We start from the raw sequence: 17600 nt of genomic DNA, 5'->3' as shown, positions 1-17600 counted from the left end.
TTTTTTCTGGGCGGTTGTGCCCATGTGCTGCTATGTGTGACATGGAAACACAGAAGGGCTTCCATTGTTTTTCCTGGGGGTCTATGGCACAGGAGAGACTCCTCTCTCCCTTGATGAACTAAGAATTGATTATATGAAGGGTGGTAACATGATCAGGAATCCAGGGTTTTGTCTCGCTGTGGTTTGTTGGAAATTGGGTGGGGGGAGGAGTGTTTTGGAGGGTTTTCATTCTGAATTCTGTGTGTCTTTTATTATAGTAGTAGTAGCTTAATGAAGTTTTTCCCTTTGTTTTTAAGCTTGGGCCTGCTCTGCTCTGTTCCTGATCACATCTCACAGCATTTATTTGGAGAAGGTGCATTTTCATGGGGACACTGGCATTACGCCAGGGTCAAACCATTTCAACTTTTCTTTGAAATGATCCCGAAATAGTAAAAGTCCTCGTTCCCTAGCCCGCACAGCTAAAGAAGAGGTCTGGAATGTGTGAGGTAGAGTTTTCAAGGTTGTTTATTTTTCCTTCGCTATAACATTCTCTCTCTGACCTGCTGAGGTCCGTCTAGTAAAGAAGCCACAGCATTCTGCCTCGAGCCTCGGGCAAGTCCTACATTATATACTCAAAACTACGTGTAGTATGTTTACAGATTTGTGCCGATACCCATCACCTATGTTAGACAGTGAATCTCTACCTTAAACCAATAGGAAAGTGTCACCATCACACCAAGACATGGAGGACAAGACGAAGGAGAAGAAAGCTAGGCCACGCCCAAATTCCTCCATCTTGTACCCCAAAATCACATTCTAAAAACCCTAAAATTCTACTTTTCCACCCTGTGTCAATTCCCCTATTACACTACTCAAACCCTTTTGGCTTTTAATTCCTCATATAGAGTTGGCAGCCTCTCCCACAGAGAGCCACAAGTGTTTTTGACTTCTTGCCAAGGTCCCCGAGCCCCCTGCCAGGGTCTCAAGACAGCCAGGGCAGCCAGAGGGATGTCCTGGACTCTGACACTGGCCCTGCACAGGAACCTCAGGAATCACACCATGTGCCTAAGACCACTGCCCAAACATTCCTTGAACACTTGCGCTGAGGTTCTCACTGGCTCTGGCTACTGGCAGCAGAGGCGAGGGGCACCTACACCCTGCTCTGACTCCAGTTGCTGTCACCAAATCCACTCTAAGGTCTGTTTCACCAGTAACTGCCACTTAGCCCTTACATCACACACACACTCACAGGTCACAGAGTGCTACTAAACAGAGAGATAGTTTAAAAAGTATTTAATACTTTTTAAAAGACAAACTAACAGGGCAGAAACAATTTTCATGTGGCAGTCCCCTTTTATATCCCTTTGGTCTATTCCACCCTTTGTTTTTCCCTAGATCTCTTCCCTTATACTTTCTTGCATAAATTTTGCATAGTCTCAGAAGATGCTCTCAAATATCTCAAACCCTCATGGTCATCTTGTTTTCTTCTCCTAAGCTGCAAAATCCAGGTTGTGTCTTTCTAATGTAGAAAGACATTAGATGGTAGATGCTTATTAGCCCATCAATTAGTGACTGGACAATTTCTGTCTTTGGTGATGCCTTGTTATACCTTGTCTACTAGGTCTATGTCTCTTTGAGTCTTTGCATTGAAAAGTACTGAATAATATTACTGAAGCAGATGATGTCACCTCAACTCCAGTTATTCTGATAACTTAAAGACCCTAACTCAATTTTTATATATTGTAGTCCAAACCCTTCAAATATATACTGTTAACATCTTCTGCTTTACCTACAAATCTGAGGTATGCTGAGGAGGACTGCAGGAGCAGCAAACCTGCAGAAAACCAAGTCCATGCTCTGCCAATCACTCCGTGGGTGACAGCAGGGGAATGGTTCAGTGTTTTGATTTCTGCTCATGTCAAGTTGAAGTTTAGTGGCTACAGACAGCACAGCTAAATGTCACAGTGCTCATGTTTGGTTCACATGTGGTGCCTGAGCTAGGCATCTCTAAATGATAAACCCCTAATATTTGAATTAAAGAGACAGATTTTTGTTGTGGAATTGATAGCAGTTACACTTCTTGTGTAGCCTAGGCTTTATAAGCATGACAGAGAAGCTTGTAATATGTTCTCTGCTAGAAAAAGAAATGGCCATTCCCACCTGATTATACCTGTCCTCAGATCTGCCAAGTGGGCACTCTTGTGCTAGAGCACCTGTTGCTCCCATTAGAACAAACTACCTAATGGAAGTATCCTGGCATCTTCATAGGAGTAATTTAATTGAGAGAGCTGAGGGACAGGAAACATATGAGATAATATGAGATAATAATGAAGAGACTATCACTCTTCTACTGACACTTGGAAAAGACTGATTGTATCAGTGTGGATTGGAGGAAGAGTGCATCTACTGTGATGGCAAAGGTAATAAGGCTACCTCAGTTGTGCAAAAGCTTTCAGCATTGTATGGCACAGAGGCAGGTATTGAATATATCAAATCATTAGCAAAAGTTTTTATAAAGCAATAGGGTAAAAATTCCTGTTTCTTGACTTTTCAATTTATTGAATATTCCCTGGGCTGGAAGGAATTAGGTGGGAAATCTTTATTCTCTCTCTTTTAGGTTTCTCCAGTCACTTTATTTGCAGCAAATGCCAGTCAAAACACAAAAATTACCACAGGAACCTCTTTAACATTCCAAATCTGAGCTTTTGTGATGAGAAGTAGCACAGAGAGATCACTGCAGAAATCACCATCCCTGCAGTGTGGCTTCTCTAGTAGTAAAAGGTCATTCCTTTTTAAAAAAATAGCATTCACTTTGCAGACACTTTCCTTACAATCTCTGTACCATTAACTCTTAATTACAAGATTTGTCTTAAGAATCTGCAAGACCATCTTTGCAGGACCTGACTGGAACAGTCTCAACTGGGTGTGTTTGAGCACAGCCACCCAGTTATGTGTCACTTTGATCACTAACTCCTAAGTAAAATGGTATGGATAGAAAACACAGAATGTTTACAGAAATCTGTGATTCAAGTATAGAGATACTAAAGAAAATTAAGATAAAATCTGTGAAATTGCTGGATTATCACCTAAATTATTATGTCACATTATATAGTAAAGATCAATGCACTAATAAGGAAAAAGACTATTCATCAGATAGATTATATATGTTTTGTTCCATTCTGTTGCAAGGTTCTTTATGTTTTAATGACATATAAGATATCAGACATGTGACAAAAAACACATCTCCTTTTTACATTCTCTAACTGTACTATTTCAATGTAATGGTGATATAAGCCAACATTAACATTTTGGGCAACTTTTTGCCTAGACTCTGGACTGAATATTTTTAGCAAGATATAGTAAGCATTTAATCTTTTGAATTTTCATCAAGGGAACAAAATAAAACAATGAAGTGTCAGGAAAGGAACTGAAAAGCAGTTTCAGACCATTTGATGTACAACAGCCTTTCCTGGCTTATTATCCTCATGTAGAGGTGTTTTACCACATGATAAAGTCTACATCTATATGTACATCTAAAAGCAAATTCTTCTTTGGAGGGCTGACAAGGTCACTTATCTCGTGCTATAATTCTGTCTGTGCCATATTCATAAATGAAGAGGTATTTCACTGAGTGAGCTACATGTACTTTTCTGGAGGAAAATAAAATATCCCAAAGCAATGAAAGAGTTAAGAATGTCACAGGATTTGCCAAATATCATGATGTAATTCTTTGAGTGTACCCAGAATAACTTAAGACTCTGGACAATGTCCTTTTACTTGACATTCCAAAAGGATCAGAAGACTGTCTCTATAAACAAGATTAAGTGGTAGTTGACTTAATGAAAACTTAGTGCTTAATCAGGAAGTCATTTGAAGTTACTGGGGATTACCTAGATTCTGAGTTCCTTCCACTATAAGTGAAAATCTTTTAACTAATATGATGGCTTAGATCACATTTAGGCTTAAAAAACCCACTGTGTAAAAGCAATTTCTTACTCAATTGGTCTACTCACTGTAGTGCTAAAAATACAGATTTCCCCTCTTTTCAAGCCTCTTTCAAAAGTGCTCAGAAAAGGGAAAGAATCATAGCAGCTATTGTGTCTCATACATCATTGGAATTATCAAGCAGGATGTGAATTTAACTGGTATATTGAAAAAAACACCTACTAATAATAACCTTTCAATGACTTCTAAAGATGCAAATAAAGCAAAGACCAGTTTCTAGACTGACTAAAGATTTCTTTCACATCAACATTAATAAATATTGATTTTTTTTTTTTTAAGACATCAAATTAGTCACTTTTCTGTTAAATTCAAATTTGTAACAAAGGAAATTCCTTTCTAAACAAGATTTCCTTTTCCCTTTTCCTGGAAGATCTTTCCTGACTTATATTGCATTAGCGTCATTTGTCATAAGATGTGCTGAGGAAAAGAGTTCATATATAGAAATAATTATTTTTAATATTTTTATACTCTTTTGTGTTTACACATGAATGCATACTGTAAACTCCAATCTCATATTTTGAAAGTAAAATTGCTGACTATGCAAGCAGAAGGTTTTTATAAAGACAGTTAAAGATCCAGAAATAGCTTTGGTAATTTATCTCAACACCATGTTGTTTTTTGCTTAATTTTTACAACATCTCCACTTTGATTCTATGCAAAAGGGCTGTTTACCTTTTTTTAAATTTTTTTTAATATTCTTTTTTTTCCACATGAAGTAGTTAAATGGCTAGAGCTGTGAATAATCATTGACCCCAGCAGGAATTTCAAAAATCTTGAAATGCTCCCTTAGGTCAGCTCCTGAATGTGTAACTCACAACTCCTGGACTTTTCATCACACACAGTATATACTCACAGGAACTTAATTCACTTGTCAAAGATCAGGATTTCCAAGTCATGGTAGTAATTACCTTTCTGAGCCCATATAGCAAAATGAATGAGACTTAACATCTGTTTTCTGGTTTCTTAAGTAAACTTCTATTGAGTGAATTCAATCATTGATTAACTGTTCAAGCCAATGAGACACCACATTTTTCAAAGTCAGAAATTATTACGATTTCCATTGAGCCTATGATCTAATTAAAACTGAGTGGAAAACAATTTTCTCAGCCTGTTAAAATGTTGAGATTTCAAGAATTTTCCCCATATCAAGGAAACCTGTAACAGCCTTCCCAGTGGCTGGAATCTACAATCTACTGTATGAGAGTTCAAAACTCTTCTACCCTTAATTCAAATCAAAGAATGTGGGTTTCTCACATCTTATCAAAAGCCAAACCACTAGGAGGTTGCCTATGACTGCTGGTTTTGATCTGAAATGGCATCGTAGTGATGGGAATGAGTAATGACTGCTGTGGGGTCTGGGAAGCAGAATTGATATTGAGGTCTGAAGCAATACTAACTATTGAACAAGAGTATTCAAATCACTGTACTAATTTACTATAGGGATATATGAAGGAACTAAATCGATTAAATCTTTGCTGAAAAGAAGGGTTTGTAACAAAGCCATAATTTCTAAGCTATAACTACCACACATCTGTATTTTCTTGGAATTGTTCATTCCTAGCTACAACATAGTTTTCTAGAGCTGGACTTCTGATATATACACCCCATGTATAAACCCCTGCAAAAACATTTGACTGCACAAAGGAATTTTGGCTAGAATTGATTAGAGAGTTAAAGTAGGAAGAATGTGGAAGGCCTACAGGATGAGCTGGAGGCTCAGAAATCCATGGACAGGAAAGACTAGAAGTTAAATGTGGAAAGACCAGGGACTAAGAGAGATGTAGGATGTATCAAATAATATAAAGTATGTAAGATAGGCTGGTAAAGGTGTAGGGGCACTATGACATCCGAAAAACTTTGGATGCATGATTTCTGTTGAGCATGTGAAATCTAAACTGGGAGTATTGAGACAGCATTGCTGAATACTGGGGGTCTCTGAAGCTCTGATCCATGACAGAATCACAAAGGGATGCTGCTGCATTATACTACCATCAAACCTGATAGAGTCAGTGGGATGTAAATGTGACTGATACCATCTCACTTCTATAATTTTCCTTCTTAGCTTGTATTGCACTGTTCCCTTTCTTGACTTCACAAAATACAAATTACAATTTTCTCTTGCTGTCTTATCATCTTGAGATAAAAAGAACAAATCCAGAGTATTGAGTCCTTCTGTCTCCTCTTAAGTGTTCCTCCCTCCTTCTTGTCATCATATTCTTTATAATCCCTGCTGCAGACAACTGCAATGTCCTTTGTTAGGATGTGTAAAACCTGTAGTCGCCCTTGGATGAACCCTCAAGTCAGGTATTTTGGTACGTCATTCTCTTGCCTGACTACAAATTTTTCAGCACAAGGCAAATTATTTTTCCATGCTAGTGCTATATAACAAATACATATTCACTTTCAAAGACACTCTCACTTCTAGGTAAATCTATTGCTGCCTTTAGAATTTACACCAGATGAGAATTCTGGCCTTTATTAGTAATTCACTGAAACACATTACTGGACCCCAAGAACCCTATGCTCCTATGCTGACAACTGAGTCACAGAAACCACAGAGTACAGCAACTAATTCCTGCCTTTAACCCCAAACTTTTATCTTCAGTCAGCTTTTCCAGGTTTTTTTTTTTTTTTTTTTTTTTTTTTTTTTTTTTTTTTTTCTGATGGTGGATCTTGTCCCATGAGACGTTAGTGTCAAAATCCTCCTGGACTTCACCAAAATCAAAATTTCATTTTATTGTTTTAACAAAAAGTCTGATTCTGGAAATTGTGACTTAAATGAGATTCTTGGCTTTTATTCACTCCAACAAAAATTTTTTAGACTTCACAGTTGCCAAAATAGATTGAGAATATGAAGTCTTAAAACTTTGAACAAGAGGACAAATAACCCTCCAAATGTAGTGTAAATGTAATTCTCAATTTTGTGAGTGACTCACCGAGACTTTAGAATTTTTGGAATAGCCAGCACTGCTAAATTAATTGCAAAGGGCAAGAAGTAAGGGTGTTAGCGCTAAACACTCCATACTAATCATGACTTGGTCTTTTGAGAACATTGACCAGTGTAGATAAAACTAATACTGTTTCCAAAAGAGTGAATATAAGTTTAGCTAGTCATCACACACAGCAGATTTTACCCCAACCCTTGTAATTTTTGCAGACACTCAGGAAAATTTGCAATGTGCCTCTATCTGTGGGATCAAATGAGTCAGGTTTCTGAATTGGTAACTATGGAAATACAGAAGGAAAGATATCTAGTCTGCCTAGCTTTAAGTTGTGGATTCTAGATTATTCCTCATTTCAGGGCAACAATTTACAGATAAATACAGATTCTTCTGAACAACTTCATGCTCTTCTTCACAATAAGTTCTCCTTTAAAAAAACCCAAAGAGAAATGGGATTATAATCCTGAATGACTAAATTAAAGAAACAATGAAAACATATATGCTTAATAATTTTTCAATTGCTGTTAGATGCACTAAAACTCGAGACCACTTTTTTTTCCCATTTTTTTGTCTTCACAGTTAGTGGCTGAAACAGGTTCTTGGTCTGTAGGAAAATATTCCTGTTATTATCATTTTTAAGGGTTGAAATATGTTGAGAATAGAGAATCTAATCTAATCTAATATCATACTTCTTGCTTAGCTAAGAATGATATTACAAATTGCTCCTCTGTCTCCTACCTGCTTATGAAACTCTGCCTTTTTTTGCTCCGTACTACCTGGCTCTTCATTATATTATGAATAATACATCACATCCCACATTATAGGAAATATATTTACAAATGGAGTCTAACTACATCATCAGATGTGCAGTTTGTAACTTTGCATTTTAGAATGAGCTAAATGATTGCGAGCACTTGAAAGCAACTTCCATTATTTATGTTACAGTCATCCTGAATTTGGCTATCCTCTAAATCTGTCGGTTTGAGCCAAGTACCAAACTTTACTGTATTATTGACTTTTAAACAGTACAGTCCATTGATTTAATTGGAGAATCCTGATTAAAAATTGATGTGACAATGTGCCCTATTGCCCTCACTCTGCACATAAAGCTAGTACTGATGTACGTCTGTAAAGTTAGAGTCATTCATATTCAACTGCTGTTCAGCTAGTTTCAGGTAAAATTGCAGCTCATGCTTTCAGAGATAATAGCAACAGCAATAAGCAGATACAAAGACCGCTTCTTTTATGAGTAAGGGCTCAAAACAGATGTTGTGAGCCATATTCACTTCCTACTAGAATGTTTGTACCTGTTTGAGAAAGATTTTTGATTGAAACATCCCTCACAAGAACAGAAATTGCTACTCCACAGGACCATCTGCTCAGGTTGAATCATCTACCTCTGCATCAGTGCTGATGTGATTGAAGAAACAGTTTCACTTCTGTAGAAGAATATAAGACTATCTGTGAAGAATGTCTAAGGCCCAGTACAAAACTCATGTTTCTTGCTATTTTTGTTGAGCATGTACTTTCATTGCACCTGTTCTTTCCTGCAGTGTCAGTGTGCTTTTACCTGAAAGGTAAAATTTAAAGAAAAGACAATTGCCCTACTGATGTCCTCTAAATTAACAATTTCTACTGATTTTCTTATTGAACTTGGTAGAAAACATTACTTAAACATTACTTAAAACTGAAATTAATTGTTTTTTTTCACTATGTCTGAGATTCACTCTCAGCACAAATTTGGAGTTAACTTCTAGCAATTACTCCGAATTTATTTCAAATTATCATAATAGGAAGTGTTATGGAGGAAGAGGAGTTGAGCAGACATATTCTTTTGTTCTTGAGAATTGTTTTAACAGACTAAGGACCCAAACTAAAACCAAAGAGAACCAGTACAAAAGAAATTTGCACAGATTAAAGTATGACTAGTCTAGACAGTGACCTGGATAGAATATAACATAAAGCAAGATGGCCCAACACAGACATATCAGCTAAACTTGTACAATATTCACATTTGTAACTGTATATAACATATGAAAGAAATGAATTTGACCTTTTACTGCTTTGTAGATGTTGGAACTAGAACTTAGCTACTGTTACGTGAGTCTCCATGACACTGAATGCCATAGAGACACTATGATATAACTACAATATTCAGTTCAGTAGAAAATATTCTGTGAACTGGAGTTCTTTCCCTGTGCATATGCATTCCAGGTATACTGCCTTTCAGTATAATTACTTCTTGAAGCATTAAAATCAAAGCCCAATGTTTTGAGAATTTAATGTCAAAGCATGGCTGTACATGCAATATAAATACTGAAGCAAAACATATAATAGGACGTCATATGAAATACAAATTTCATTTGTATGACATTCAACACAGGATTCCTATAAGTGAAAATTCGTGCTTCCCCAAAAGATATGTATTTTTTTAAAAAGTCTGCCTGCAATTCCTGCAGTATACCAAAAGAGGGCACCTAAAGCTTTCAATATAAAGCCCAGGAAATCTGCTGGATTTTGGGTTACTTTCCAACAATATTTTAAAAATCTTCTCCCACTTTACAGCACACTAAATAGAAATAGAAAGTCTGTCGCTATACAATGAAATATAACATTCAAAATTTATACAATTACTTTTAAGGAAAAACAACGTTTCCATATATTCACATATCCACAAAAATAATGTAAATCACAGACCAAGAAGAACAAACATGTAGTTTATGAAAATTGCAATAAAATTCACTAGTAGTAATTGGTGCTGGGATACAGAAGAGGTGACCGAGCATCCCAGCTGTGCCGATTTCTTCTTAGCAGAGATGAGTGGAATGTCTGGAGGCAGCAGATTCCCCATGTAATTGCAGTTAGTGCTGCTGTGGAGTCAGGCTTAGACATGAAAGGCTGTGTGAGGTGCCCACAAGTTTGAGCTGGCAAATAGAAAGGAAGTTCTAGAGGTGCATATCTTGCCCTTGCACAAAGATAGCAAAGGGGTCAATTCAGAGGAGGAATTAGGCACGGGCACTCCCACAGAAATCTTTCTTCAGTCAGATTCCAAACTTTGATATGATTCAGTAATTGTTCTCTGAGAGTTGTGTGTTTGATGAGTTTCAGAAATTATATTTTTATCCACATGTCTATACTACATATTTTTCTATTTTCTAAAATTAACACTTGAATAATAAACTTCTTTAAGTCATAAAAAAAATGATTGAACTGCAACAATTTTATTTACAATGACATATAGTAGCAAATATTACCAAGCTATTAGAGTGAATTTTTAAATTATATATACATTAACTGGAATAAATTGCATTTAACAGAAGTCCTCAGCTTTTCACCAATTCTGGTCTATCAGGAGATTGTAAAGTTATAGCACGTAGTTATCCTTCGCAGAGACATTAATTTTAGATGCAAAAATAAAAAACCCAAGGATTCTATTTTCCACTTGCCTTTAATATGTAAAAATGTGTATATATCTTAGAAAACATGCACAGTAAATATTCAACTGTTGCTTTAGTGTATATATTTAAATGTATCACCATTTACTTCTTTAATTGCCTTCCAATGCCTGCTTTATGAATAAGGGAAGGGAGACACCCAACTGTAAAAATAGGAAATTTAATCCCATTTTAAATGATTGTACATATTCTCTGTTCTTTGGAATGTGATTAGTGATAGTTAACTGCATGACAGGGAATGCAAGAAAGAAAATAGTTGTACCCCTTAAATATTTATTGAATCAAACCAGAGTTGTTTGCCCTAAAATATCAAGCAAGAACGCCAAAAAGAATATAAAGAAGAGCAGTCTGGAAGATATGTGATTAGAAAAGGGGAATAAAGTCCAATTGGTTTTGACATTTCTAATTTCATATTTCTTTGGCATTTTTACTGTTTTTTTTTTTTTTTCCTGTAGCTTGTCTGCTGGACACCACTATATGTTTTTCAGTTTATTTTTAAAAAGTCATTTGAGAATGTATAAAGGTATTTCCTAAAGTTGTAGTGATAGTTTTGCTTTGTTACTTTTATAGCTCAGGTGGATTATACTGTTACAGTCAGTGAAGGAAGCTTTGAGTATAGGAAAAATTAGAAATAGATAATTTTACAGTAAAATATCTTGTTATTAGTTCTTCTAGATAAATTCAGAATAAAATACCATATTATTACTGCTTATGCAACTCCTGTTTTACAAGGTTTTTTGCATTTCCTTTTGGTGCCAGTACCCTTTGCAAGTAAGCAACTCTTGTATGCTCAGGGGATTCACATGCTGAAAGGTGAGCTACCCTGTAGGCCTCACACTTGACCATCTAATTTTTCAGCTACAGGAATAAAGAGAACTTTTTCATTTGGGTTACCTGAAATCTAGATTGTGTGCTCAAACCTAAATGGAGCAGAACAGAGGGAGGAGCGTAGGAGGGTTGCAGGGAATGTATGCTTTTCAACAGTGCCAGGGAATGCATATATAGTGGTGCAACATGCTCAAACATATGGGCCTACATTTGGATGCATCTGTTTTGGGCACCCAAGCTGAGAGACCTAGAGAGCTGAAACTTCAGCAGACCTTTGGAACTAGCCTCTGAAAATCAGGCCTTTTTACGCTGTCTCAATTCTTTCTTGTAAAAGTAGTCACTAATAATCACCAATTATGTTTGAAAATACATGTTGGGGAATATTCTCCAATAGATGTGTAGAAAATCAGGGATTAGAGTTCTAAGTCTCCTTTGAATCTGACCCAAAATCTGAAAAGAAATACTTCCTAACTGGAATGGCTGTATCTCAAAGATTTAACCTGGTTTTGGTTTGATATGCTGAAGAGTACCGTGCTTTCATGGCAAGGGACAGATCCAGAGGAATTTTTAATGTTTTTCTTTGCTAATTTTGATTACCTCTAACAAAATGCTCAAGATGAAAACTTTCTCCCTTGCAAGCCATTGCATGTGTTAATTAAACCAGCTCATAAACCACAATCAAATTAACTAGAATACTGTTCCAGTAAAAGATATGCATGTTCCTAAGAGTAGCTGTCTAAACATCCTACTAATACAGCCACATACAGAGGCTCAAGTAATATAAAACTGTTATAGATTTTTCGTCAGTGATGTGTACTCAATATAAATTAGTTTGCTATGAAAAATAAAATGACAGCTTTAGCTAGATTCAGGATTTCTTTTCCACAGATTCAGTTCTTTGATCAAAAACTACAGTAGATTGAAGTTTGCTATTGTCAACATATTGTACGTACACAGTGTGTTTATTTTTGTGCACTTTTAATGTATTTAACCTTAATGTCTGTTTCTTTAAAGCAAAGAAACTGTGGCTCAGCATCTTGAATTGTCAAAGCAACCTATTGCAGATTTCTTTTTATAGATGAAAAGAAGCGTCCAGATGATGAATGCTATTCACAAAGTGATTGCTGTGGCAGTCATATCATGTCTCAAAGTACACATGGCTGTGTAAATAGAAACTACTGAAACTTGTTCTGACATGCAAAACTTTTTCTATGGCATATCAACTTTGTGTCACCTAAGCAGATTCAGCTGGAGTTCTTACTAAAAATGCAAGAGTTTTTATTTGCTTTTTAATTTTTTTTTTTTTTTTTGTTTTAATATCACTTCATTGGATGGGCCAAAAAATGAGATATTCCTCTTCCCCATGAGACCCTCAAGTTTAACATTAGAAGAAGTTTTGTGACAGTCTAGTAAACCTTTAATGAGAATTCTTTTTGTGACAGACAGATGTAAATGTATCCCTCTAATCCTATTCTTTCAGGATTTGTCTGCAGATGAATGTTAATAATTAGTAGTTGCTTTCTCCCTCCTCCTTCCTTCGTAAAATTGTATTCTTCATAAATTCATCGTCTTTTTCCCCCCTGTTTTCTCAAAGTACCAGCAGCCCTGACAGCCTCCCTTTGTTCTTATGTTTATAAATAATTTATAATGTAGAAATATCTCTTCTTAGTCTTAAAAAATAAACTAATGGTTGAACATAACATACTGCCAGGAGCAGATCTACCACTAGCTTTAGAAAAAAAAAAAAAAAAAAGAAAAATAAAGGAAAAAAAAAAAAAAAGAAGGAAAAAAGCTTCATGACTAACAAAGAGAGAAAGAAGGAACATCACATGGAAATCTATTTATCTGAGTGAATGCTGATTTTTGTTTGCAGATGCTAAATGCATCTGAGCTACCCTTATTTTATGCTCTATTTCTTTTCTTTTCCAGACTGCACACCTCAATTAATTCCTTAAAAATGTAGCTTCTTTTAAATGTCCTGAATTAACAAAAGGCTACAACATGGACTAAGTTATCAGCACCAGTGTTTACACTGGTGTAGGTGATTCTCTTGAGGAATATACCAGCCCTTACACTGACACTTCCTTGACGATTGCTGTCCATGTTGTAGATGCACTGCTAAAGGAAGTCACATATTTAGCCAAGGCATTCAGTCTATTGTCAACTGCATATGGACCAGCTGTTGGTGTTTGGATTCTTGCAAAAGAATTCTAAAGTCTGTACTGCAGTAGCATATACTTTGTCAAGAACACTCACACGTGCAACCTCAAACTACAAAGAACTAGCGCTCTGATTAGAATTGAAATATACTGAGTTTCAACACCTACTGAACAAAGAGGAATGAGTCTGTTTCCAAATGTTTGTATGGCCCCATTATTGTTTTATGCAGCCACAGCAGGAGCAGTGTCCACATAAATGACTAGAATTATTGTTAATTAAGGTAAATACAATTGAACTTGATATTCCGTTGTCCAGCCTAATTCTAAGAAGGAATCTTTATTTTGCTGCATTTAGTGTATGTCAAAGGAGATGGCTTAAAAATCACTATGTGATAAAGTGGAAATTTATGCAAGTCTTTTTTAAAGCAATCTTAGCATTCAATTTCGGTAGGAATCTTGACACTACCTCAGAGCAGCTGCCAGGATTTTTACCCAAAGGTGAGGTATACCATATCATGTCCTACCTCAGAATGCTCCCTGTGATGGTGACATCAGTGAGAACATGACTTACAATTAAACTACAGAACCTGTATGCACACTCCATAATTATACACAAGAAAGTAATTTGATGCTACTTTGTTTTATAAGAAGTGAGTGTAGCTCTATTTTAACATACTTCGTTTTAAATTCCCCCCATGAGCTAATTTGAGTCTCCTCTGCAGGGTACACTCAATATTCACCTACTCTTCAAGCATATTATCACAAATAACTATAATTGAATCAATAGTACTACATACTTTAAGGGTAGTAAATGAGAGGAAAAAGAATACCTTACCTAAGATACACATACTGTAGAAGGTGTGGAATTTAGGCAGATATGCAAACCCAGTGTAGAAATAGTTATGGCCTACAGGGCTTAGCTTTGGATCTGAAGGAGGGTTGGAGCCAAGACTAGTTTGATTTTGCAAAAACCAGACCAGCTGCCCTTTGTAAATTATTCATTCTTGCTTTTGGCTTGTTTCTGACTTGGGAGAGTAGAATGACTTTTGGCCAGAAAGAACACTCACTTAAAATCTTTTGAAATAACTGGATAGGGAGCTTTCTGAATAAAAGAAGACGTCATTCCCAGCAACTCAGAGATGAATCTGTTTGCACAAAAACAGCTTGGAAAGAGAGGGTTTAAATCTCTGTCAGGTGTTCAAAACCAATCTGAACCCTCTTTCAAGGAGTTTGATCTTCTAATCCTCTACCTTTTCTCACCCCTTGCCTTTAACACTGTGTAACAGGATTCTCGGCTTCTGTTAAAATACATTTTGCGATAGTCTGTAAATCTCTGCTGAGATTGTGGCTGCATTCAGATCTTACAGGGTGTGATGCGAGGATTCAGTGTTTTTCAGGAACTCTACATTCTGAACAGAATCTTGCTTTAAAATCCCTGGGTGCACACATTGTAAAAAAGCAGGAAGACAGACCTAAAATAGAGTATGCATCAAGACCAGAATTTCATCCAAAGGTAGCATGCTTCTGAGGAGACATTTGAAAGCTCAGTGCAATCTTTTAAAGGAAAATTTTCAGGTTCCCGAAGGCTTCTCGGGATCAAGAGAGAAACTAATGTCATGGGAAGGGAGGATGAGGTTGAAGAGAATAAAACATTTGATTGTAAAGAAGAAGAAAACAGAGAATGAGACTGGTATAAAAGCATCTCAGACAAGAATTTGACAGTGGTAACTTCATTTTTTCAATACTGGGACATGAGTGCACAAATTAACCCTTAAATGCTTTTGCATTTAGCTTCAAGCTATCACATCTTCATGGTAAAATATCTGCCTAATAACACTGACGCGTTACTTTTCAAATTTTCACTAAACATCCTTCATGATTATATAGAGCATTGTAGTTGCAACACTATTTTCTCTTGGTTAAATTATTCCCCTGATCTGCACTATTACACAGGTAAACCCACTTCCAATTAATTCATAACCTCTGCTTTGTTCCACTCCAAACCTTAGCTTGAATAAACATCTTGAGACCCAAATGCTTGAAAAGGAGATCAGGACTGAAACCTATATCCAAATCTATTTTTCCCCCCCAGATTATCAAATGGACCAATCAAAACTTTCGCTAAACACCCTTGATTTTTGTTGGTGTCAATTCTTGATCAAAAAATTTTCAACTGAGACCCTTTGCTGCCTATAGCAATGTATCTTTATAGAATAGAAACTGCCTGGCTCCCTGGCATTATTAGGAAAATACAGTATACGAAAGCTTTAAGCTTCAAACCATACAGCATGATTATTATGATAGCAGGAGATGTCAGGTGGAGACAAAGACACATGGATAGAATTGACTTGAGGTGCATCATCAGAAAATAAGGGTGATGTGGTCACATTACTTAGAGCATATGCAGCAGCTGTACGATTCTACATGGCAGCTTCCATCCTACCCTTCACGTGAGGAAAAAAAATAAAAAGAGAGGATTCTGAGTAAATGATGGTTGAATACACAATAAATTGTAGTGTATGACAAGACATTTTCTTTTTTGTTTAATATATAAATCAGGAACACTTATGAATTAATATCAATTAAAATAATGTATTTGCTTTCTTTCTGCAATTATGTCAGCCTCATTAAAAGCCAAGTGCTAAATCTTCATTAGATTTTTCAATATTAAAATACTTCCATGAAATATAAATTAACATTTAACTTGTTGCTGGTCATATTAAGGAAAAGGAGGAGGCAAAACCCATTGGGATTGAAATCCTGACTCAGTTAAATCAATGAGACTTTTGTTTCTGAACTCAGTGGGGCCAAATAATTCCCTCCCTGTTGACAAGAGGCAATACCTTTAAATCTGGCAGAGAAGCAGACCTCAGGAAGTATTCTGTTTCAGTTTATATTCCTGACTAACATGATGATGGTTAAAATTTTCAAAGTATCCTTGGCGACATAGGGAGAACATGTGCCCAAACAAGAGTAAAAATGTTTAGATTCCTACGTAGCTTCAGCGATTTAGGAAACCTTATGGTGTGCCTAGAATTTTAGCAATTCTACCTCATGAAAAGACACAGTGGCGTTCTCCCTAGAACGATGCAAAATTCTGCTTTTCAGTAGATGAAACCTGCAAAGCACGTGAGTAGCTCACATGTGAGCACTGGAATTTATATCAGAGCGCAGGCTGTCAGTGGTGCGCATCTGGAGGGACGTGCCCTGTCTGATGAACACCAGCGAGCAGCGAGCAGCGCGCGAGGCTGTCTCACAGCTCTGTGCTGGGAATCTTCCCAGGTCTCAGCTCACCACGCAGCTTGTGCAAGATTTCCCAGCGGATGTGAAGTTTAGGAAGATGGATAGGTCAGGAAAGGAGAGAAGCTGAGTAGCTGCAATCAGGTTGAAAGAAACCACCATAATGTACATATTCAGTCACAGCTGTGATAAGCGACTACCCTTCCTTTTGCAATCGCCCCAGTCTTCAATCAGGCCAAATCTATCTGGAAAACTGGCCAAGAACCCTTTGAAACGGCCAGGCCGCCTTTCAGAGCTTTGGTGCTTGCTGAAGCAGCTTGAGAGCTTTTTGCCTTTGAATAAGAAAGGAGAGGAGATATTTTAACTGTGCTTCATCTGACTGCAGCGCGTGTGGAACTGGGAACGCAGCTCACTCCTCCGTGGGCCTCTGCATCATCAAGCCACAAGGTGGTGGTATGGTGTCACTTTTTTTTTAAGCAACAAAAAGAGGTTTTGTTTAATGAGCTTGAACTCACAAGCCTGCTCATCTAGTGAACTGTGACTTTTCAAATACCAACCTATTAATGTCAAAGGCAATACTGAAGGGAACAGTTCTGTTTGATTTAAAAAAAACAGACAATGTGAAGTCCACTATGCTCTAATATCTATCACCTATGGGGCTCCATTCATGCCTAATGCTTTATTCAAGCTAAGACCTAGTTTTTATATATCAGATTAATACATATCTACAGCTTTGCACCTTTCTATTTTGATTTTTTTATTATCAGGGCTCGCCGGGGCCATTTTCATTCCCTTACTATAGCATCTGCAAGCAGGTGGATTAGAGATAACTCTCATTGTGCTTTGTTTTCTCCTGACACTGTCATTAATCATTCCTTAAGCCACACTTCAACTTATAGTAATCAGGACTGGCTGTTCCCAAGCTGCACAAGAATTGCCTTTCACAATGTAATGTGAAATTGGAAGCGAATGGCTGAAGCCAGACGCTTCTT

This window comes from Vidua chalybeata, chromosome 6, assembly GCF_026979565.1.
Source record: "Vidua chalybeata isolate OUT-0048 chromosome 6, bVidCha1 merged haplotype, whole genome shotgun sequence".
NCBI lineage: Eukaryota > Metazoa > Chordata > Aves > Passeriformes > Viduidae > Vidua > Vidua chalybeata.
The sequence above is the reverse complement of the archived record's forward strand: the minus strand, read 5'-3'. Positions refer to the sequence as shown.